The sequence below is a fragment of the Lissotriton helveticus genome, chromosome 5_1, assembly GCF_964261635.1.
Source record: "Lissotriton helveticus chromosome 5_1, aLisHel1.1, whole genome shotgun sequence".
NCBI lineage: Eukaryota > Metazoa > Chordata > Amphibia > Caudata > Salamandridae > Lissotriton > Lissotriton helveticus.
In genome coordinates this window covers 1,200,043,533-1,200,067,931 of record NC_136065.1, presented here as the reverse complement: position 1 = coordinate 1,200,067,931, position 24,399 = coordinate 1,200,043,533, and the positions used below count along the sequence as shown (strand labels likewise).

The window sequence follows — 24,399 nt, the reverse complement described above, 5'->3', positions numbered from 1 at the left end:
ATTGCCTTCCTTTTCTATGTGTGCTGTAAGAATTCGGTTAGTAGTTGAGAGGGGCAATGACCCACTCAAGTAACAACCACAATCCTTTTCAGGCTGGATCACAAAAGTCACTTAATAAACCTGTGTTTAACCTACTGGTAGCGTGGCACAAAAGCAGTCAGGCTTAACTTAGAGGCAATGTGAAAAGTATTCATGCAACACTCATACAGTAATAAAGTGAGAACACAACACAAGAAAAACCACACACCAAGTTAAAACAATAGGGTGAAGGTTAATAAATAAAATGACATCAAAATAAAACAAATCCAATCAGTAGAACGAGAGTTATGAATTTCTAAAGTTCTAGGTGAAAATTGTGGCAAAAAGCACTCTGCACCACTCACGGGTAACTTATTGCGCTGGACTGGGTCAAAGTCACCTGTTCAAGCTGACAGAGCTGGAGCGTGGGTCAGATGCAGGGACAAGGTTTTTCCTTGTGGAGTTTTTGCCTTCTCATAGTCCAAGTCCTCGTGAGGAGCCTCAGCTGGAGCTTTGTGTTGGTGGGGGCCTGAGGAGCTCATTGATGGCACAAGAAGCCATCGTTTAACGCAAAAAGCAGGTCGCTGTTGGAACGTCCTATTCTCGAGGGACACGGCAGTTACGAGGGCCAGCTCACAGTCATGAAGAGCCCCAAACTTCTGTATTTTGACCTGAGTGTTGATTTTGTAGATTTGATGCAATTAGAGTTCACTCTAATGGCAGCCAAGGGTCCAGGACCTAGGGGGCACCTATTTGATATCGGGAAACACTCCAGCAGAGCGCAGCAGCAGGGCCAAGGCAGATACAGGTGGTGTTAGTCAGCTGGGCAGTTGCAAGGAGGCCTCTACAAGCTTGTGTCCCTGTAGCTCAAACAGGTCAGCCAACTGCCCCTTGGAGTCACTTCTGGGGATCCAGGGTTGAAGACAAGCAGGTCCAGTCTTCTTTCTTCAAACATCAGGGCAGTCCTCTTAAGTCTTCTGCAGGTACCGAGTGTTCTGATTCGAGGTCTGAGTGTGCTTTTCTTATACCCAGTGCCAGCCCGGGAGTAGGAGATGCCCCCTTTGTCTAACCTTCCTTCTTTCTTTTTTTTTTACAATTTGTTTTTTTTAAATAAATTGTATTAGTGATTATGAATGTTACATACACAGCGTAAACATTCGCATTAATCTGTATAACAACATAAACAACCCGTGGCTATATTGTAATTTAAAAGATACATCAGATATCTCAGTTGTAAATTGCAGTGCAATATCATAGGGAGGCTGGCTTGTACAATTTTAATGTTAGTCAGGTTCAGATGATATGTCCTGCACAGCTGACTGTAGATATTGCCACGCAGGTTCCCAAATATCTAGAGGGAGCCGGTAATTCCTCCGCATATACTACCAAATTTTCACGACAGTATACCATGTCCTTTAGCCAGTGATCTGAAGAGGGAGTAGTTTTGCTCTCCCAGGTCATCGACACCCGCCGCTTAGCTAACAAAAGTGCAATTCTTACCAATCTACCTGTGCCACCCTTCACAACGGTACCAGCCCCAACAAGCATACATGTGGAGAACATTGTATGTATGTATGTATGTATGTATTGCATATTTGTATAGCGCAGACCGTCACCCAAAGGGTATCCTGGCGCTTTGACTTATCCAGACCAACGCAAAACACAGCACTACACTGCCTTGGGGAATAGATGGAACTTCAAGCCTTTCTTAAATGGGGAGAATTCCCCCGTGCTCCTTAGAGTCCCTGGCAGAGAATTCCAAAGTTTGGCCGCAGTATATCCAAAGGAGCGGCCTCCCATCCGTATCCTCCGGATCTTAGGGACTGTGACCAGATATGCCGATGAAGATCGCAGGGGTCTGGAGGTCGAGTACCAGGAGAAAAGCTCTTGTAGCGGGACAGGCCCCTGATTATGGAGGGCCCTAAACACTATACACAATGCTTTAAAACAGATGCGCTGGTGGACAGGTAGCCAGTGGAGGTCCTTAAGCGCAAGGGATGAAGAGGCCAAACGTGGTCGAGAGAGGGCCAATTTAGCAGCCATATTCTGGATGCGCTGCAATTTTCCAATCAAAGTACCAGGGGCACCCAGAAGCAGTGCGTTGCAGTAGTCAAGCCTACTGAGAATAATACTACGCACTACCTCTGGTCTGGCTTGAACCGGAAGCATAGGGAGAATCTTACGTAGAGTGCGGAGTAGCATCATGCATGTGGCGACCGTTTTGTTTACAAAAACATTCAGCTGCAAATTTGGGCCAAACAAAACGCCCAAATTACGGGTGAAATCTGCTGCCGCAACTGTACCCTGGAAAGCAGTGGGCCAAAAATCCACCGGCAAAGGCCGAGGAATGCGATCCATAGAGCAGTGTAGCACCTCAGTTTTTGAGCCATTAAACTGAAGAGAGTTGATGCGCAACCAGTTCGTGGTGGCTGTCATGCAGCGGTGAAAGGTCTCCTGGGACACAGCCTCTCTACCTTCCAGGGAAAAAATAAGCTGTGTATCATCGGCGTAATTAATAACTGAGATACCGAATGATTTAATCAGCTTAACTAAGGGGCGGAGGTAGAGATTAAATAAGATGGGACTGATGGCCGACCCCTGAGGTACCCCTTGCCCCACTCTTTTTGTGCCAGATCTAAAAGGCGGTAGGGCCACTACTTGATGTCGATCCTGAAGATAGGAAACCAGCCAATCTCTGGCCAGACCAGCCACCCCGGTTTCCTCCAATCTGCTGATGAGAATAGCGAGGCTGACCGTGTCGAACGCGGCCGACATATCAAGCAGCACTAAAAAGGCTGCGTGACCTGAGTCGACACCCGAACGAAGATCATCCAGGACAACCACTAGCGCAGATTCGGTGCCGTGGGCAGGCCTGAAACCAAACTGAGCCGTGTCCAGCCAGGTGTTAGTTTCCAAAAAACTGGACAGATGTTTAGTGACCCACCTTTTCAGAATCTTAATAGGAAATGGAAGCAACGAGATTGGCCGGTTGTTCCCCAAACAAGCGGGGTCCAATGTTGCCTTCTTCAGGAGGGGGGAGACCACGGCCAGTTTCCAGCTATCCGGAACCGTAGCAGTGCTGAGGGATTGACAGCAGATGGAGAACAGGGGCGAAAAAAGTTCATCCTGAAATGCCTTCCACAATCTATGGGGCAGCGGGTCCATAGGAGATCCGGAGGACACACCATTTGCCAATTGTAGTTCGATGTTAGTCATACTTTTCAGCTTGTGTATTACATCAGCCCAAAACATAGCCACCCATCTGCATTCCCAAGCCAGATGCCAGAAATCAGCGCCCGTGTGCCCGCACCGTTTACATGTGTCGCTGTCTCTGAGACCATATTTAAACAGTTTGGGCGGTGTGTGGTAGACCTGGTGTAGGTATTTGAAAACCTTCCCTCTTTCCTGAGTTTGTTTCCAAACTGTCTAGGGCAAAGGGCAACACCTGGTAATCCCACTTTTCGGCTATATTTAACCCAAACTGCTTGCAGTTAACGGGCAGTAGTGAGGATTTGCCCATGGATTTAACCTTGGCCTCCCACTTTAGTGCCTCTCTCACAGTGGCAGAGTTTGATGAAGCTTCAGTGAAAGGAATCTGCATGAAAGCCCCTGGACCAGATGGGGTTCCACTCGATTTGTTTAAAAGGAATAACAACCTCTGGACACCCCTGTTGACTAATATCTTCAAATCAGTTGCGATTGGCCCCGTCCCAGGGCCATTGTTGTACCTGTGTATAAAAAGGGCATTAGGAATGACCCCAACTGTTATAGGCCAATATCCCTCATCAACGTTACTGCTAAGGTGTTGGGAAGGGTTGTCCTTGCTCGACTTAAGGCTTGGTCAAGCATCAAGGAGGTAATTTCAAAAACCCAATACGGCTTCCGCAGGGGGTTGGGTACTACAGAGCAGTGCCTCAATTTGTCTCTGATTATGGACAAGTACATGAAGGCCAGGAGGAGTTCTATCCACCTGGCTTTCATGGACTTGTCCAGTGCTTTAGACAGAGTTAACAGGGAGAATTTGTGGGAGCTATTTGGGGAAATGGGCATAGAGGAAGCACTGATTTCCCTTTTGAGAAGACTCCATGCTAACACCACTGTGGCCATAAGTTATTGCCCACAGGGGGAGGGTGAGAAGACCAAGCCCATTATCTCCACAGAAGGCGTTCGGTGAGGGTGCATTTTAGCTCCTTTTCTTTTTCTGATTTACATTAATGGTTTAGAGACATTTTTATTAGGAAAGAAAATTGATTTCCCCAGTATTGAAGGGAAATCAGTCCAGCTACTTTCATATGCGTATGACACTATGCTCATGGCTTTGACGGCAAACAGCTTACAAAAATCACTCGATGCCTTCATGGATTTTATGTCGGCTCTTGACCTAAAGGTTAATTTTACAAAATCTTATGTCATGGTGTGTGGCCCTAAAATGACAAAAACGAAAACATTTATTGTAAGGGGCAAGAGTATTGAGAAGCTGAAAAATGTTGCTTACTTTGGGAACGTATTTAACAACGAGATGAAGTGGGAACCACTTGCCATTGAAAGAGCTCAGCAGACAAGCAAGGTTGTGGAGGGGCTTTTCCGCTTTGCCTGCAAGCTATGCCACAAGCCGGTGACTGAGTTAGTTACTCTATACAAAGCAAAATGTTTATCTTGCGTCTTACGGGGCAGGGGTTTGGGGCTACAATAAAAGTCCCCTTCTAAAAGTTATGGAAAATAAGTTTATAAAAAGGCTACTGATGACCCCAAATAGCGCCCCCACACTTTTTTGTCACCGAGAATTGGGGATGGAATATGTAGAAGATTGTATAGACATCACCCCTTTGCTCTTATGGGCCAAAATCTAGTTGTCGGAGGAATTATTATTCTCTAGGTAGGTGATTGAAGACTGGATCAACCTGAACAATGCACTGTCGATCCCCTGGCTTCAAGATGTGAGGGAAAGGCTTTTTGAGATAGGCTTCGGAGATTATTTTGACAATCCGACAAGTATTTACACAAAAGCTAAGGCCATCATGAAAGAGGCGCATTATTTCTGGGCAACCGCGCGCCACATGCAATTTGAGGCGACAGGTCCCATTTGCTTGTTCACTGTCAAACAGCAATTTTATTTAACTTTCACTATTAATTTACAGACACAATTCTTTTAACCAGATTTCGTCTAGGCAGGTCGCACTTTCTTGTGGCATTCCCAAGTCAATCTGGGTGGGCCGACAAACTCATTCCTTGTCCTTGTGACATTATGGCTACCCAGAGCACGTTGCACTTTGTCGTTTTGCTCGCTTTACAAAGAACCAATGGTGACATTTTTAGCACCACTTCTAGGAGACATCCTGCCTTGTACATACGTTGTAGGGTTCAAATATCTGCAATCATTGGCTACTCCTGCGATTTGTATTGCAATCTCAAATTATATTAAAGTTGCAATGGCCATTAGAAAGCGTTATGAACTATAGCAAACAAATAGGAAGGACATTTGTCTTTTACTGTGTAATTTTTATCATTATGAAATTTTGGGGTTAATATTTTTCATTTATGTGATTTTATTAATAAGGATAAGATAGGAAACCAGCCAATCTCTGGCCAGACCAGCCACCCCGGTTTCCTCCAATCTGCTGATGAGAATAGCGAGGCTGACCGTGTCGAACGCGGCCGACATATCAAGCAGCACTAAAAAGGCTGCGTGACCTGAGTCGACACCCGAACGAAGATCATCCAGGACAACCACTAGCGCAGATTCGGTGCCGTGGGCAGGCCTGAAACCAAACTGAGCCGTGTCCAGCCAGGTGTTAGTTTCCAAAAAACTGGACAGATGTTTAGTGACCCACCTTTTCAGAATCTTAATAGGAAATGGAAGCAACGAGATTGGCCGGTTGTTCCCCAAACAAGCGGGGTCCAATGTTGCCTTCTTCAGGAGGGGGGAGACCACGGCCAGTTTCCAGCTATCCGGAACCGTAGCAGTGCTGAGGGATTGACAGCAGATGGAGAACAGGGGCGAAAAAAGTTCATCCTGAAATGCCTTCCACAATCTATGGGGCAGCGGGTCCATAGGAGATCCGGAGGACACACCATTTGCCAATTGTAGTTCGATGTTAGTCATACTTTTCAGCTTGTGTATTACATCAGCCCAAAACATAGCCACCCATCTGCATTCCCAAGCCAGATGCCAGAAATCAGCGCCCGTGTGCCCGCACCGTTTACATGTGTCGCTGTCTCTGAGACCATATTTAAACAGTTTGGGCGGTGTGTGGTAGACCTGGTGTAGGTATTTGAAAACCTTCCCTCTTTCCTGAGTTTGTTTCCAAACTGTCTAGGGCAAAGGGCAACACCTGGTAATCCCACTTTTCGGCTATATTTAACCCAAACTGCTTGCAGTTAACGGGCAGTAGTGAGGATTTGCCCATGGATTTAACCTTGGCCTCCCACTTTAGTGCCTCTCTCACAGTGGCAGAGTTTGATGAAGCTTCAGTGAAAGGAATCTGCATGAAAGCCCCTGGACCAGATGGGGTTCCACTCGATTTGTTTAAAAGGAATAACAACCTCTGGACACCCCTGTTGACTAATATCTTCAAATCAGTTGCGATTGGCCCCGTCCCAGGGCCATTGTTGTACCTGTGTATAAAAAGGGCATTAGGAATGACCCCAACTGTTATAGGCCAATATCCCTCATCAACGTTACTGCTAAGGTGTTGGGAAGGGTTGTCCTTGCTCGACTTAAGGCTTGGTCAAGCATCAAGGAGGTAATTTCAAAAACCCAATACGGCTTCCGCAGGGGGTTGGGTACTACAGAGCAGTGCCTCAATTTGTCTCTGATTATGGACAAGTACATGAAGGCCAGGAGGAGTTCTATCCACCTGGCTTTCATGGACTTGTCCAGTGCTTTAGACAGAGTTAACAGGGAGAATTTGTGGGAGCTATTTGGGGAAATGGGCATAGAGGAAGCACTGATTTCCCTTTTGAGAAGACTCCATGCTAACACCACTGTGGCCATAAGTTATTGCCCACAGGGGGAGGGTGAGAAGACCAAGCCCATTATCTCCACAGAAGGCGTTCGGTGAGGGTGCATTTTAGCTCCTTTTCTTTTTCTGATTTACATTAATGGTTTAGAGACATTTTTATTAGGAAAGAAAATTGATTTCCCCAGTATTGAAGGGAAATCAGTCCAGCTACTTTCATATGCGTATGACACTATGCTCATGGCTTTGACGGCAAACAGCTTACAAAAATCACTCGATGCCTTCATGGATTTTATGTCGGCTCTTGACCTAAAGGTTAGTTTTACAAAATCTTATGTCATGGTGTGTGGCCCTAAAATGACAAAAACGAAAACATTTATTGTAAGGGGCAAGAGTATTGAGAAGCTGAATAATGTTGCTTACTTTGGGAACGTATTTAACAACGAGATGAAGTGGGAACCACTTGCCATTGAAAGAGCTCAGCAGACAAGCAAGGTTGTGGAGGGGCTTTTCCGCTTTGCCTGCAAGCTATGCCACAAGCCGGTGACTGAGTTAGTTACTCTATACAAAGCAAAATGTTTATCTTGCGTCTTACGGGGCAGGGGTTTGGGGCTACAATAAAAGTCCCCTTCTAAAAGTTATGGAAAATAAGTTTATAAAAAGGCTACTGATGACCCCAAATAGCGCCCCCACACTTTTTTGTCACCGAGAATTGGGGATGGAATATGTAGAAGATCGTATAGACATCACCCCTTTGCTCTTATGGGCCAAAATCTAGTTGTCGGAGGAATTATTATTCTCTAGGTAGGTGATTGAAGACTGGATCAACCTGAACAATGCACTGTCGATCCCCTGGCTTCAAGATGTGAGGGAAAGGCTTTTTGAGATAGGCTTCGGAGATTATTTTGACAATCCGACAAGTATTTACACAAAAGCTAAGGCCATCATGAAAGAGGCGCATTATTTCTGGGCAACCGCGCGCCACATGCAATTTGAGGCGACAGGTCCCATTTGCTTGTTCACTGTCAAACAGCAATTTTATTTAACTTTCACTATTAATTTACAGACACAATTCTTTTAACCAGATTTCGTCTAGGCAGGTCGCACTTTCTTGTGGCATTCCCAAGTCAATCTGGGTGGGCCGACAAACTCATTCCTTGTCCTTGTGACATTATGGCTACCCAGAGCACGTTGCACTTTGTCGTTTTGCTCGCTTTACAAAGAACCAATGGTGACATTTTTAGCACCACTTCTAGGAGACATCCTGTCTTGTACATACGTTGTAGGGTTCAAATATCTGCAATCATTGGCTACTCCTGCGATTTGTATTGCAATCTCAAATTATATTAAAGTTGCAATGGCCATTAGAAAGCGTTATGAACTATAGCAAACAAATAGGAAGGACATTTGTCTTTTACTGTGTAATTTTTATCATTATGAAATTTTGGGGTTAATATTTTTCATTTATGTGATTTTATTAATAAGGATAATACATAATACATTTATTTTGACTTGACTTAAACAAAGGGCAGGCAGGCCTAGGCAGCAGGGCATTCAGCTTCAGAAGTCAGGAAGCGGTGGGCATAGCATTCAAGCAACACTTTGAAGTTCAGGAAGGCTGAGTACAACCCCCATGACATCCTTCTCAGGAGAGGAACACTCTGCCCCACACCCAAGACCGTTTTGGCCCAATGTCTGAAAGGAATACACAACAGATCGTAGTAGAGCTATTCATAGTCATGTACTGGACACTGGTAGAAAGACACATTTGGTTTAGGCAGAAAATGCCAACTTTGGAAAAGTATATGTAACACAAATTGCCCTAACCACAAAATCTCCACAAGCTTCTTGAGAGGGAACGATCAATTTATTGTGATCACCCTCGACACTTTACTTAGTGTCAATGTTTTTTTAAATCTTTTTCAAGTTATAACAAGCTACATGACAGAAAACGAACAATACATTAAATATTTACACAGCTATAAATACTTTGTACATACATGAAAAACAAATTCTTTACACAATACAAAAAAGAAAATTCCTTGCATCAAACATTACAATAAAACTAAGAATACATCGCAAACAACATTAAAACAAACATTACAATCAAAAGAAAAATATAGAGAAAACCAATCCAAGGGGGAATTATAAGCAAATGAATGGCTCTTAAACAAATCAATACTGGACCAGCCGGTCTTAGTATCGTGAAGATGACATTTTATTCCACCCTATGAAAGTGCCGACGCGTTTCGAGATCAGGCACAATGTCGCTGAACTCTCATCAGGGCTGTTTTATTCTTTGTATCTGCCAGATGCAAAGAAAATATTTTACTCATCACTCCTCAAAACCAAACTTCTTTTAAGGCAATGGGCTGAGAAAGAAAATTGCTACATACCAAACTTGTTTGTAAGTAGAGCAGGGCATTAAGGCGTAAAGGGGTTTCAAACCAATTATTTTAAGCGTGGCCAGGCAGGACAATTTGTGTTACATATTCTATAAAGGGTCTAGCCCCCACCACTTGTTTATGGACCTATCCCCTTTTGTTCATAGAATCTAGGGCGGGTTGCTACTCGCGAGGGATTACAGGACTTCAAGGAGTCCAAGAAATACCATACATACATTTGAACGGAGGGACTGCAAGTCTCTCCTTAGAATGGCAGAAAAGGACACATTGTCCTTTAGTGAGACCCACATCCAAAACCTAATAGCTTCATCTCCTTTTTCCACAGTGTCGCTGAGTACTGGTGCTAAACAGCAGAAGAAACGGACAAGCTAATTAGATTGCGTAAGAAACACGTCAGAACTGAGCTACACGGGCACTTCCTCCTGAGGCACCTCAAGGGTGGCACAATCCCTTGGGGCCTTCAGGTTAAGAACATCCCGGTTATTTTTACGGAAGATCTGGAGTATCGTAAGGGCTTCAGTTATATTAACACCAAGTGTAGCCGTGATTTGATGGTTCACACCATCGAAACGGCACAAAGATTGTGTAAAAAAGAGGCAGAAGAAATAGAGGAATTAACTAAGGCTATAAAGACCAGCCAGGTGGTCACAGATGCTAAGTCGCTTCTGGATAAGATCGAAAAAGATATTCAGTCCTTTAGGGACAACACTATTAACGATAAGAACAACAGGTACGAACGCGACATAAAGTCATTCAAAATCGAGCAGGTATATCCTTTTCTACGTGAGGACTAGTACTTGCAGTCTGACTCTCGCCAAGCCTTGTCAACTTATCAAGGCAGGTCCAGGAACCGATTCACTACTTTTTCCAGTACATCTTCCTCTGATTCTTCGGGATCAGACAATAGGAACCAAAAGAAAGGGGTGACTTTTTAGAGAAGGGCAAACAAGTAAAACCCAGGTACAAGGTACCATGGGATATGCGAACCAGGAGCAGCAACAACAAACCGTAGGAAGATCTACAACGATTGTTAATTTGTCCTCAAGACCACCATCTAGTGAAGAGGAAACAGTACTTAATCTTGGCTTGAAATTCGTGCCAAGTAAGAATACCGACTATACTAAACTCAAATTAGAGGCGATACAGTTTTGCCGCAAAATAAGATTGAAGGCATTTTTTGCAAATAATCCACCTACTGAAAGTACGGAAACAACAGGCCTCAGAAACAAGTTAAAATTTGTTCCCTATACCAACATCCCTAAACAGGTGCTGGCATTTGAGCAGGTACTGCTTTTCTTTATCAATAAGATGGAGAAAAGCAAGAGCTTCACCCACCAGAACATGAGTAAGAAACAACGAGAGACAATTGGTTTGCTTAAAGATGACCCATCTATCGTCATCAAACAAGCAGATAAGGGCGGGCAGTAGTCCTCTGGCCCCGCCCGATGTATCTGGCAGAAGGCGAGAAACAAGTTAAGAACACCACTTGGTATCGCCCATTATCGGAGGATCCAACTAAAGACATTCAGGGACAAATTGCCAAAGTTTTAGAATATGGCAAAGAGAATGGCTTCTTGGGAAACAAGGAACACGACTACCTTCTTAAGAAATGTCCCAGGACTCCGGTCCTGTATCTTCTTCCGAAGATCCACAAGAGCATGCAAGAGCCCCCTGGCCGCCCCATAGTTTCGGGGTGCGACTCATGTCTAGAGCCGATCGCACAGTATGTGGACTTTTTCTTAAAACCTTTTTTGAGTCAGGTAAAGTCATATTTGCGAGATACGACTGATTTTTTGGTTAAAGTTGAAGGAACCAGCTTTGATGTACAGTCTCAAATCATGGTTACGATGGACGTCACGTCGCTATATACTCAAATTCCCCAAGAAGAGGCTTTACAAGTGATGGAGATTTATCTTGACCAGAGAGAAAGACAACACCGGGTCCCCACTGCTTTAATCTTAGAATTGGCGGAAATAGCACTTAAGAAAAACTATTTCACCTTCAATGGTGAGTACTACATGCAAGTGAAGGGGACCACCATGGGGTGTCCTTATGCCCCAGAAATGGCGATTCTCTTCATGGCACAATACGAACAGAAGTTTGTGGAAGCTAACAACCCATTCAGAGATCGAATTTTACAGTGGTATCGTTACATTGACGACGTCTGGCTCCTGTGGCAGGGGAGCCAGGCGGAGCTAATGTCTTTCCATGGGTGGCTCAATGCAAGACACAGGGACATCAAATTTTCAATAGAAAACAGCACTAGTCGCATGATGTTTTTGGATGTCGAAGTGAGATGTGAGGAAGGACGATTGGTTACATCGCTCCATAAAAAAGAGACTGATAGGAACACCATTCTGCACCACAGAAGCGCCCATCCACGCAATCTAAAGGCCAATTTGCCCTATGGGCAATTGCTCAGAATTAGACGTAATTGTTCGGATGTGGCTGATTATAAAAGACATGCAAGATCTTTTTGTCATGACATGCAAGACAGGGGCTACCCTAAGAAGCTCCTTAATCACTCATTCAAACGTGCTAGATATACGTCGAGAGAATGCTTGCTGCAGCTTAAGCAACGCCCACCGATGAACAAAATGGTGTGTGTCACAACAGTCTGTCCCGACACCCACAAGTTGCGCCAAGCTGTTTTAAAGAATTGGCATCTATAAGAAGGTTTGAATTGCCCATTACCTAAGCCCATCTTCAGTTATAGAAAAAATCGAAGTATTGGTGAACAATTGATTAGAGCTGATATTACCATCCCAAAACCTAAAAGTGACCTTTTGTCACAATGGAACCTAAAGCCTGTGGAAGGTCATCACAGGTGCGGCAATTGTGTTGCTTGTTCTACCACAATTGAGGGCAATGAATTTTTCCATCAGGGCACTAAGTGGAGACATACAGAATTCTCCAACTGCAAAACGAAAAATGTCGTTTACGGAATACTTTGCCCGTGCCCACTAATTTACATAGGCAAGACTAGCCAACAAGTCAACCAAAGGATCAGCCAGCATCGATCACGCATAAAGAAAAAAATAATGACCGCTCCGCTGGTTGAACACTTCTGTGATAAAGGCCATAATGAACATGAATTTAAATGGTCGGTGTTATTCACTGCGAATTCAATGACAAAATGCCACGATATTGAGCGTGCCTTACTGCAGAAAGAGGCTTATCTCATTTTGAAATACAATAGCACTCAAGCAGGCCTTAATAGCTTGTCCGAGATAGCCCATATATAATTGGCACAGACACACAGTATAGCGGACTGGCATCTGTCAGACATCCCTGGCCTTAATCTGTAGCCTTACGTCCTCTTTTCATTAAATACACCTCGCGTATAAAAAATAAGCGTGGCCACTGCCTGGCAGGTAGATATATGCAATCTGAAGAATGGGTGTAGCGGCACCTACAGACTCTCCACATACTCTGTTATTAAAGTTTGTTTAGAGTGCATACAACACATGATTACAATAATGACCCTTAATATGCTCGCCGTACTTGTGATATATATGCGATTTAAATCAGCGTTCAAATGAACTGGCCCGTTTTAATATTAGTGTTCAGATACGAGTTGCTAATAAAGTTTTGAGGTGTTTTTTATCTGAAACTCAGCGCGTAATTAAAATAGTCACAAAATAGATTTTCTGCATCTATTCATTGAGAATGACACTACGCAATAGGCGCGCCCTGACCTTATATGCACTTCATATAATAAATATAATTTTCTTGGAGTGTAAGTTCGAGGACACTACAAGTCCCATCATGCCCTCTTTTGGAGGTGGGCTTTAAATACAGGAAGTGCCTGCGCGGCCATCTCTTGGGAGAAAACTTTGATCACACCAGTGGCGTGCTGTTATTTCCGAGCAGGTAAATGCCAGGACATGCTTTTGGTCCATTTAATGCTCAGAATCTGTTTGAATGCTCAGACTTTTAGCTACAAGCGCTCACACTCATTTTTTCGTTTTTTTGCTAACACAGGACGGCCAATTGAGAGCATTTTTTCAAAAAAAATTCAGAAATTTAAAAGGGAACAGAAATACTCCATTAAGGTAGGCGAAATTACTCCTGCCCATTCTGGTATATTTTTTTAATAATGCATGCACTATGCGAACAATGTAATCGTCAGGCCCACCACTAAAACAACTTTCACTATTGTTTTAGGAGCTTATCCGCATGGTGGTAGACTACATATAAGTACGCCGGTTGGCGGCAGTCGACAATAGCAAGGTATGCTTCATGTAGTACTGGGTTACGCTTAGTAATGAAACCACGAGCTGGTTTGAATTACTAATATAAAAACTTCTCAAAATTTCTTGTAGGTTGTCCTGCCTGGCCACGCTTAAAATAATTGGTTTGAAACCCCTTTACGCCTTAATGCCCTGCTCTACTTACAAACAAGTTTGGTATGTAGCAATTTTCTTTCTCAGCCCATTGCCTTAAAAGAAGTTTGGTTTTGAGGAGTGATGAGTAAAATATTTTCTTTGCATCTTGCAGATACAAAGAATAAAACAGCCCCGATGAGAGATCAGCGACATTGTGCCTGATCTCGAAACGCGTCGGCACTTTCATAGGGTGGAATAAAATGTCATCTTCATGATACTAGGACCGGCTGGTCCAGTATTGATTTGTTTAAGAGCCATTCATTTGCTTATAATTCCCCCTTGGATTGGTTTTCTCTATATTTTTCTCATTTTTTGATTGTAATGTTTGTTTTAATGTTGTTTGCGATGTATTCTTAGTTTTTTTGTAATGTTTGATGCAATGAATTTTCTTTTTTGTATTTTGTAAAGAATTTGTTTTTCATGTATGTACAAAGTATTTATAGCTGTGTAAATATTTAATGTATTGTTCGTTTTCTGTCATGTAGCTTGTTATAACTTGAAATAGATTTTTAAAAAACATTGACACTAAGTAAAGTGTCGAGGGTAATCACAATAAATTGATCGTTCCCTCTCAAGAAGCTTGTGGAGATTTTGTGGTTCGGGCAATTTGTGTTACATATTCTATAAAGGGTCTAGCCCCCACCACTTGTTTATGGACCTATCCCCTTTTGTTCATAGAACTTTGGAAAAGTGGCATTTTCAGAATAGTAAAATCCGACTTTACCATTGAAAAGGATTTGAAATTGCAATTCAGATGTGTGGATGAATCATTTCCATATTGTTTTCCAAAGTAATAGTCTGTGGGAAAGATAGCTTTACTACATTGAAGAACAACTTTTGGAGGTTTTCGCACTGTCAAGACGTGTAAAACGTAAATACACAAGTCCTACCTCTTAAATACCATGCACCCTGTGCTATGAACCTTTAGGGCCTGCCTTAAGATTAACTTATTAGTATTGAAAAAGTTAATTTAGGTCTGGCAAAAGGTTTCTTTTGCCAGGTCAAAATGGCAGTTTAAAACTGCTCTGCAGGCTGCAGTGACAGGCCTTAGACACATTTTGTTTGTGCTGCTTTAGTGAGTGCTGTAGCCCACTAGTTGCATAGTAGCATTAATATTTACAGGCACTGGGTACATATAGTACCATTTTCTAGGGACATACGAGTAAATTAAATGTACCAATCAGTAGAATACCAATTTTACATTGTTTAAGAGAGAGAGCACATGCACTTTATTAATGATTAGCAGTGGAATAGCACACAGAGTACTAATGCCTATAAAAAAGGGCTCAGCAACAGAAGGCAAAAATCAGGGGTGACCCTGCAGAAAGGCCCATATCCAACTGGTGCTGTTAAAGAAACTCTTCAAGAAATGCATGCAATTTATAGGTTTCCTGATCCTGTCCCCTACTTTGTGTCCTGTTTGAAACATCTTCATGAATTCTGTATGTTGATCCAGGCAATGTCACAAACTGCTATAGTCGGGGCCACTAGAATTATTCTTAGAGAGACAAGGTTCACCACAAAGCAAAGTCAATTAGACAACAGTGTTGATAAATGTAATAGGAGAGTGAGGTATGTGCAGGTTCCGTCTACCCAATTCCAGATATAGGTATGGGGATCATCTGATTGTTGGAGAGATATGAGGAAAAAATGTATGACTGTGAGAAGTCTACATACATTTATTTAGCAAATCAGGCAAAGCTGCAGCATTACCCCTTTGTAGAAGATATCATCTATCGCTAAACAAAACCTTTTTTACATGTTTTTGATAGTTTTTCTACATACATTGCTTGAAATGAGAACACGTGACAGAAACTGAAACGTAAATTAGCAGATGTACTGCTTTCTCTTGAGTAAAACAATAAATGACTCAGAAAAATATACAGAAATGTGAACTGTCAGACACTGAATTAGTCATTTTATGAAAGGGGATATTATTTCTAAGGACAACCGAAAGGAAACACTATGAAGTATCCCCTCATGAAGGAAGCCCTGACCAGGAAGTATGGACGGACCCCAGAAAAGTATAGGCAGAAGTTTAGGGATGGCCATAAGCTGCCACAGCATATCTGTTTGGATTGTGTTAATTATTTTTCCAAGACCCTGAATGGTTGAGTGAAGGGCAGTGAAGAAGAAGATTACCAAGAGTTGTATAATCCAATTGCTAGAGAGCACATGTTCAGTCTTTGTATTGCACTAACATCTGATTGGCAGCAAGCTTACTGACCCCAGAGAGCCTGCCAAGATGGCAGTCCGCTGCCTCACACCAGGGTGCATTAGAAGGCAACGGTGGCTCCTCTGCTATGGCGGAGGAGCGTCACCCCACTACATTTAAGCAGTGAGAAACATAAAATGATAATTACTTAGCGTTATTATCATTTTATGCTTCGTGTCCTCCTTCTTTGCGGTGGGCGGGGCTGCTCTGCTCTCTGAGCAGGGCAGGGAGGAGTGGTTTGCCCACTCCTAAGTGCGCAATGACTGTTTGTTCGGCCCTCTCGGGCCTCCCAAACCAGTCAAGCGCACTTTCCCTGTTCCCCATGCAGGCTGCATTACAGCCTGCATGGAAAACATGCCCACCCCTCCAGCCCCTGGTTGACTGCCGTGTCACGGCGCTCAGACCAATCACAGCATTGTGATTGGCGTAGGGGTGGGAGCCTGGCTGCCTGGTTCCTGTTCCTCATTAACAACAACAGAGGCTGTCCAAAACCCCTGAACCAGGGACGATTGATAGTAACACCTAACAAGAGGTTCAGGTACAACAATTAGATAACAATTACAAATCCATACGAAAAGTGATTTGTAAACAAAATGAAAGAAAGAAAAAAAGGAAGAAAAAGAAGCCTATATTTCCTTAATTTATTAGACATACAAATTCAATTAAAACAAGCTCCAAGTAAAACAAACGCTCACAGAAAGTGTTGGCAAAACAAAAACAACCAATTCATATTACCAAACACGTGGCTAACATACAAACATTACATGTACAAAAAGAACAACATAGACAAATATAATGTGTCCTTCACAAATTATGGCCACAGAATGCGTCGACGGCATTTCGACAGCTGGTTAACTATGCGGTCATCATCAGGACAGACAATGATTTGAGTGTTTTCAATGACAGCATAAAAGCCGATCATTCAAAATTTGGACGGCAGGTGCGATACATTTAACATTTATTAAATAAGTCAAATATCCTCATAGCAAAAGTCGAGGAATAAAGTAGCATTTGCATTCCGATATATCACAGCAAGCAAGGTCCATACAGAGCATTTAATTATGGCTCAGCATTGGCCCAATCAATCGGCATAAATCCGTAGATACGGCGGAACAATTCGCAGCAATATGGTTCCTGTTCCTGTCAGAGTCGGAGGCATGAGAGCAGGAGCAGAGACGACGTGGGACCCGGCCTCAAGGTACGTTTTCTTTAAATTCGGATACCCCCAATCCACCCACGCGCGACCCCCCCCCCCCTGCACCCGCCCTGACACCCATGAGCCATACGGCCGCCACATTTGGAAGGTATCTGGGGGAGATTACCACGAGGGTGGGCAGTGTCCCCTCAAGAAGGAGGGGGAGACAAACATAAAAACAAGGAGTTCTCTAAAGGCCCCAAAATAGTTCCATGGCTCAGGGCTCCCAATCCTAAAATAAGCAGTAAAAGAAATATTTTACTGGCAACAATTCCTCAGAGAAGGCACCCCCAAAGTGCTTTTAGTGCCAGCAGGTTGGACAATACAAAGGGGATGCCAGGTATCCCAAGCAGGCACAGACCCCCACTGGTGGGCAGACACTGGGCCTGGCGAGAGTAGCACTTGGGGAGGAGATTGTCCCAGTTATTGTGGGGAGTATAGTGCAGAGGGTACCCTACTGTCCCTGAATGACCTCGAGATGGTGCCAAAGGCCCATATGCCTATCAACACCAAATAATATAGGCTGTGGCTCACTAGGTTGGCTAGGGAATCTCCGTCCAAACCTTGGTTTAACCCATCCCTCATACCTCAAAGCCTTGAAGCATGATTGTAAAACCATTGAGCGGGCCTGGCGGAGGAGTGGTTATTGCTCGGCTGATAAGCAGAAGCTCAGAGATAAGCAGAAGATATATTATGCAGCCATCATGTTGGCTAAAAGGCAATTTTATTCGGCTCGCATTGAATCAGCCAGCAACAACTCTAAGGAAATGTTCGCTATTGTTCAGAGCTTCACGTCTCCTTTGGCCCAAGCAAGTGTGTTGTCATCTTCTCCTACTTGGTGTAACACTCCCTCCTGTTGTTTCAGGGATAAGATCCTGGCTATCTAAGCTGCATTTACCTCCCGTAAAATCCGTATGGGGGCATCTTTAGAATGTCAATCTGCTTGTACAGCTCATTCTCTGTCAGTTTTTAGGCCAGTCGATGCATTGGAATATTTCAAAATTCTTAAAGGTCTAAAGTCCGGCTCGCCCTCGGACCCCTGTCCTGCTAGGATACTGGCAGCAGTTGCTGAGGTCGCAAACGCAGAAGTGAATTCCATCATTAATATGTCCCTCCAGAAAGCGGTGGTACCACGGGCTTGGAAGGAGGCCAAGATCCTGCCACTCCTGAAAAAGCAGTCACTGGACCCCCTATGTCCGGGGAATTACCGGCCTATCTCCCTCCTTTCTGCTTTGCCGAAGGTGTGTGAGAAGCTGGTAAAAAAACAGCTCACCGATTTTGTGGATAAGGAGGCGCTCCTGCATCCTGCCCAATCGGGGTTCCGGGCTTCCCACAGTACAGAAAAGGTGTTGGTTGAGGTGGCGGAGGCCATTCGGGAGTGTTTGGCCGCCTGCTGGAGGGCTGCTTTAATTTTTCTTGACCTCTCAGTGGCGTTTGACATGGTCCCGCATTCACTTCTTCTGTCACGTCTGGCCAATATTGGTTTGTCGGTGCTGTGTGGTGCTGGCTCCGATCCTTCCTGGAAGGGCGGGTCAAACAGATTTGTATTCCACCGTTATCCTCTTCCCCTCAGCCAGTAACAACGGGAGTCCCCCAGGGATCCTCCCGTAGTCCCCTTCCTTTTAATATCTATGTCACTCCTCTGATATACTTGGCGGAGGAGTTGGGGGCTAAGGTGATGGCTTATGCTAACGACACCCTGCTACTTTTTACCTGGGACAAAGACGCAGACTCTGTACTATTGGTTCAACATCGCCTATCATCTATCTTTAAATGGCTGGCGGAAGCACAGTTTAAGTTCAATGAAGAAAAGTCAGAGATTCTGCTATTTGGTAAATTTCCCCTTAATTTTAGAGAGCAGCTCTGGCCTCCTGAGTTCCCACTACCTACCTTGTCAGGGATGCCAGCTAAAAATCTGGGGGTTTGGTTCAATGAAGGCCTCTCCTTCTCAACACATATCAAGAAGTTTGCGCTATGTCTGAAGGGTTTTTAGCGACTCAGGAAAAGAAGGCGCACTGCTACATAAACGGTTTGTGTAAACTGATTCTGAGTGTACGGTGCTACCAGGCAAGGGAATAATTCCCTAAAACCCCTAAATGTATGTAAGGTCAAACCCTACACAGTGTCATTTTTTGAAACATCGTCACCAGCCGGGTTGGAATTATCACCGGCAGAGCATTCAAACCCAGACTGTTACCACTTTACTTAAGCCCTGAGGAAGTCGCGGGATAACTCCCTTTGGCAGTCGCGGGATAACTCCCTTTGGCTACGAATCACGTGTCGGCTGGTTTTCGTGTGTTCCTTTGAACAATAAAACAAGAATGAATACATTGGATATTGAACATTGAGACTTTTTGACACTTTTAAGCTAACATTTGATTAACACCTTGTTAACGTGTGCCTGGGACTTACATTGTATTCACATATCAAGAAGTTGGCTGGCTGCTGTTTTGGCCTGCTTAAAACTCTTAGAAGATTTTTCCCTCTCCTGCCACAGGCGGCGAGGAAAACTGTCACCTGTGCGCTGATCTTGTCTCAGCTGGACTATGCCAATGCCCTTTATGCTGGTATCCCGGGTTACCTGCTGAAGAAGCTACAGGTGGTTCAAAACACTGCAGCCAGATTCTTATTGGGCCTGTCGGCCAGGGACAGTGTCCGTCAACAGTTGGGCTCTCTCCACTGGCTTCCCATAATGGATAGAGTGAAATTTAACCTTTTGACTTTGGCCCAACATGCTCTCCACGGGTGTGGCCCTCTTTATTTGCAGAGGCGTCTTTCTTTCTATGTTCCTGCGTTCTTCGTTCTTATGTTATACTCAGGTCCCACGTTTCAAGCTTCAGAGGATAGGGGGCAGCTCATTTGCAGTGAAAGCGGTGGTTGCTTGGAATGCTCTTCCTCTTGCCCTGCGCAGGATCCAGCTGCGTTCAAGAGGAAACTGAAAACACATCTATTTACTTGAAGCCCACTGCACTTACCCTGTTTGGCACTGCGCCGGGACACTCATGAGTAGCCGTGCCGTTATACATTTATATAACATAACATCAATGCGCAGAACCGTCAGGTGTCATCTGGTGACCTCAGAACAGGTAGTCCCAAATGTAGTCCACTTGGTTGTAGTAACTGACAACCATGAGAGTCACTATCCATTGGCTCTGGTTCCCTTTGAATTTGGGTGGGGGGTGGGGTGGTCTCAGGTCCCTTGAGGGTAGCTGTGAGCCCACTCATGCATGTGGATTGTCTGCTCTGGAAGCATCTGGAGCACACCATCTGTAAAGAGGTGAAGCTCCAGTCCTACCTGGAGATGTTGGGGTTGCCTCAGTGGGTGTGCCTGACCACACCTATGGCCACCTAAGAGGGTAGTCAGGAGGACCTGGAGCGTGGAAGAACTGCCCAGGTGCCTTCCAAAAAAAGGAATGGTAAGGGGTGCAGGAAAAATAATTGAGCCCTCAAGCATCCCATGGTCCAGCCCAGTGGTGGTAGTCCCCAAAGCTGCCTCTGCAGGTACCATCCCTGAACTCAGGCTCTGTGTGGATTACCATGGCCTTAATGCATTCACTAAGACTGGAGCACACCCAATCCCATCAAGCTGATTAGCTCATTGTAAGAAAATAACTTTTTGCCCCCCTTTCGACAGTGAACTGAAGCCTTCTAACTAGGCTTCAGTGCCAGTGCTCTCTTCCTTAGACTGTTATGTGTGAATTGGCAATCTCAATTGACAGGAAATGTACCCCTATTATAAATCCATAGTATATGGTACCAGTGGTACTCAAGGCATAGGGGGTAAATAGGTCTCCAGATCTGCAGCACAGTTTTGTACCACTCTTGGTGACCCAACATCCGTCAGCATGCCTGCTATTGTAGTCTACAGGAGTAGTCAACACACTATCTTTAGTATATGTCAGACATCCCTAAGGAAGGCCTCCTCAGCCCAGGAAGCAGGGTGCAGTATATTAAGGGTGAGTACATATAAGGGCAAGCCTAAATGTCCCTAAAGTGGCGTTGCCCTTGGAAACTGCTATAAGTGTTAGTGATCCATAGGATAACATTGGCTGCCACCTGGGCATTCTCGAGGTTGGCAGCTCCATTATGGTCCCACAGAAATATGTCATGTTTCATGTAGGGGTGCCTTCTCACCCCTGACATGAATCGTATGCTCTGGATGACGTGGCATTCACCTAGGTGGCTACCTTAGAGCTTGCCCACCTAGTTTCATCATCTTCTCTGTGCTCTGGCTGGCAAGACAGGTTTCTGAATGGATTAGGAGTGGCAGAGTAGAGGGTTCTTGGTAGCTGTAGGGACTTTTTGCAGTTTGGCTACTAGCTCCCAAACCCCTAATTCCCCATAATCTAGGATTTAAGCCCCCCCCCACCCAACTCCAGATGATCCTTAGTTCTGAACAACTTGCATCAAGGAAGGACCAAGAGGAGACCCTTATCACTGACACCAGGGCTTTGCCCACAGCACCAAAGCAAAAGAGGGATACTTTCGTCCTTGACTAAAACATGACACTTCCTGAGCGAGGGACCCCGTTGGAAGCCAGAAGCACCCTCCTTGACTAGTGGCACTAGTCCCCTGCAAACTGCAGGTAAAAACACACACCAGATCCGAAGAATCACTGACACTCAGGCCCTCCGTAGGAGCGCCCAAATCCAGATCCTCCAGTGCATTGTAGGAGTTGTAGTCTTGCCTACCACGAAGTTTCAGGACACTACCTCACTCCCTCAGTACTTTTTCGCTGCCAAGGTTTGTTGATCGCCAATCCGGCAACTAGCCTCCACACTCAAGCTGCCTCTACAGGAAACACCTTGCAGCCTTCATTCGACATCACCAGCTGTGTATCTGTTGTGTTTTTGCATTCTGTTTCTTGCCGCACTGTGTAAGTGGTAAAATCAGCATCCTTGCGGTTCCCGTTCAGCACCACGGACAGCCAGGACAACTATGCGGGCGAGGTAAAATGTATCTGTCTGTCATGGCCTGGTCCAGGGGCCTGCTTGACCTTAACCCTGTAGGGATTCCACGTAACGCGACCTGCAAGTGAAGGATTGTCAGTAGCGTTTTTTCCCGGGGACTGCAAATGTTATATTTTCTATGTATTATTTTGCACTGATTTAATATTACTTTAAAAATCTATAACTCCCGTTAATACGAGTGCTATCCCGTTAGTTTTGGTGTCTAAATTAAGATAAAAATACACACTATTTTTATCAATTAGTGTCAGAATTTGCTCGGGTCGTGTCAATTACTTATCATCCATGTTGGCACTCTGAAATGCTTAACACATGTTCCTCTAGCAAAACCTGACTGCTCTTTACCACACTACTAGGACCTAGCTAAAGAATTATTGACCTGAATCCAATGACCATCTTTGGTATATTGTCATAGTATTCCATAATGAGGCCTGACCCCTACACCACATAATACTCAATTTTCCTACACTTGTTGACTTATTAGAGCTGCTAAGTTCCTCACCCCGTTTGATTTAATGTTTGGGTACTGGCAGATCGTCGTAATGTAGGGGGGCAAAAATAGGTCATGCGTTCCCTACCCCAGAAGGCCGCTTCCAGTTTTGAGTGATGCCCTTCGGGTTGAAGAATATCCCTGCCACCTTCTAGAGGTTGCTCAACCAGGTCCTGGCTGGGTTGGAGAAATTCAATGCCATCTACCTAGACGACATTGCGGTGTTTAGTTCTACCTGGGAGGACTACCTGTGCTACCTCAGAGAGGTGCTTCAGGCTATGAAGAGAGCAGGCTGACTATCAAGGCCAGTAAGTGCCAGATAGTGCTGGATTCTGTGGTCTGCTGGGGTCACCAAGTGGGAGGAGGCAAGGTGTAGCCCATCCAGGCCAAAATTCAGACCATTCTGGCTTGGGAATCCCTCAAGACCCAGAGAGAGGTGAGGACCTTTCTGGGTCTCACTGGACACTACAGGAGATTTGTCAAGGGGTATGGCAATATTGTTGCTCTGTTATCAGTTGGGACAGGAGAAGCAGCCCAGACAGGTGATCTGGATGGAGGCGTGCTAGATTCCTTTCGACACCCTGAAGAAGCCCATGCGCCCAGCACCCATGCTTGAGGTCCCTGATTTTTCATAGGAGTTTATGGTGCAGACACATGCCTCATAGAATGGCATAGGGACCGTGCTCCCACAGCTAAACGAAGAGGACCTGGATCAGCCTGTTGCCTTCTTTCTTTAGCAGGAGGTTACTTCCTAGGGAATAGAGGTGGAGTGCTATAGAAAGGGAAGCCTTTGCAGTGATCTGGGCACCAGGTACCGAGGTAGCTCTTTAAACCTGTCTCAGTCCGTCCATTTCAGCCTGTATACAGTTGCAAACTGGCATTTCAACCTGGCAAAATAAACCTTTTTGCCAGGCCCAAATCTTCTGTTTTAATACATACAAGTCAACTCTAGGGTAGGTCCTGAACAGCCCAGATGGCAGGGTGCAGTGTATTTAAAAAGTTGGACATATACTTTTAAGTTTTACATGTCCTGGTAGTGAAAAATTCCTACATTCATTTTTCACCACTCCAAGACCTACCTCTCTCAGAGGATAACATTGTGTTACCTTATTACATTTAATAAGTGATAACTTTCAATTGGGAGCAGGTAGACAGATTGAGTTTGGTGTTTGAAGAATTATAATCAAAAGCCCCTTTTAATGGTAAAGTTGGATTTTCAGTCAAAATTCTGAAAATGTAACTTTTAGAAAGTTTGCATTTTCTTGTTCTAACCATTTTGTGCCTGCAGCCCCATCCTGGGTCACATGACTAGGCGGAGCTGACAGGTAGTCTTTGTATATTGCTCCCAGACAGTGAGACAAAAGGAAGGTAGATGTTGAAGGGATGGGCCACTCTGAGTTAACAAGGGAGAAGAGCTGTCACCTACCACACTTGAACATCACAAAAGCTCTGCCTAAGCACTCTCACAAAGGGTTTGTTACTATTTTTTTGTGACCCCAGGCAAACTGGGGCTGTGGCAGGGAGGAAGGGGATGCCGGACATCTCATGCGGTTAGACACCTCTAGAACCTTCTCCTAGTTCAAAGTGGGCAGCAGTCCTTTATAAATGTTGGACCCCACTCTTTAGTGCGCACCTGGATCTTTAGGGGAACTTAGAAGAATGACCTCTGTGCTTCTCTGCTGCCTGAGCGAAGGACTGGACCTGTTTCCTGAACCCAGGACCACCAGAGGGACTCCAAGGGCTATTTGACTGGCCTCCTGAC

The 24,399-nt window shown here is 44.6% G+C and overlaps 1 protein-coding gene across 1 annotated transcript in view; it reads left to right on the top strand.

Annotated features, from left to right (window-relative positions):
* Nucleotides 1-24,399, top strand: part of FAM204A (family with sequence similarity 204 member A) — a 380,149-nt gene that overhangs the window by 68,739 nt on the left and 287,011 nt on the right. The gene's annotated exons all lie outside the window — the stretch shown is intronic.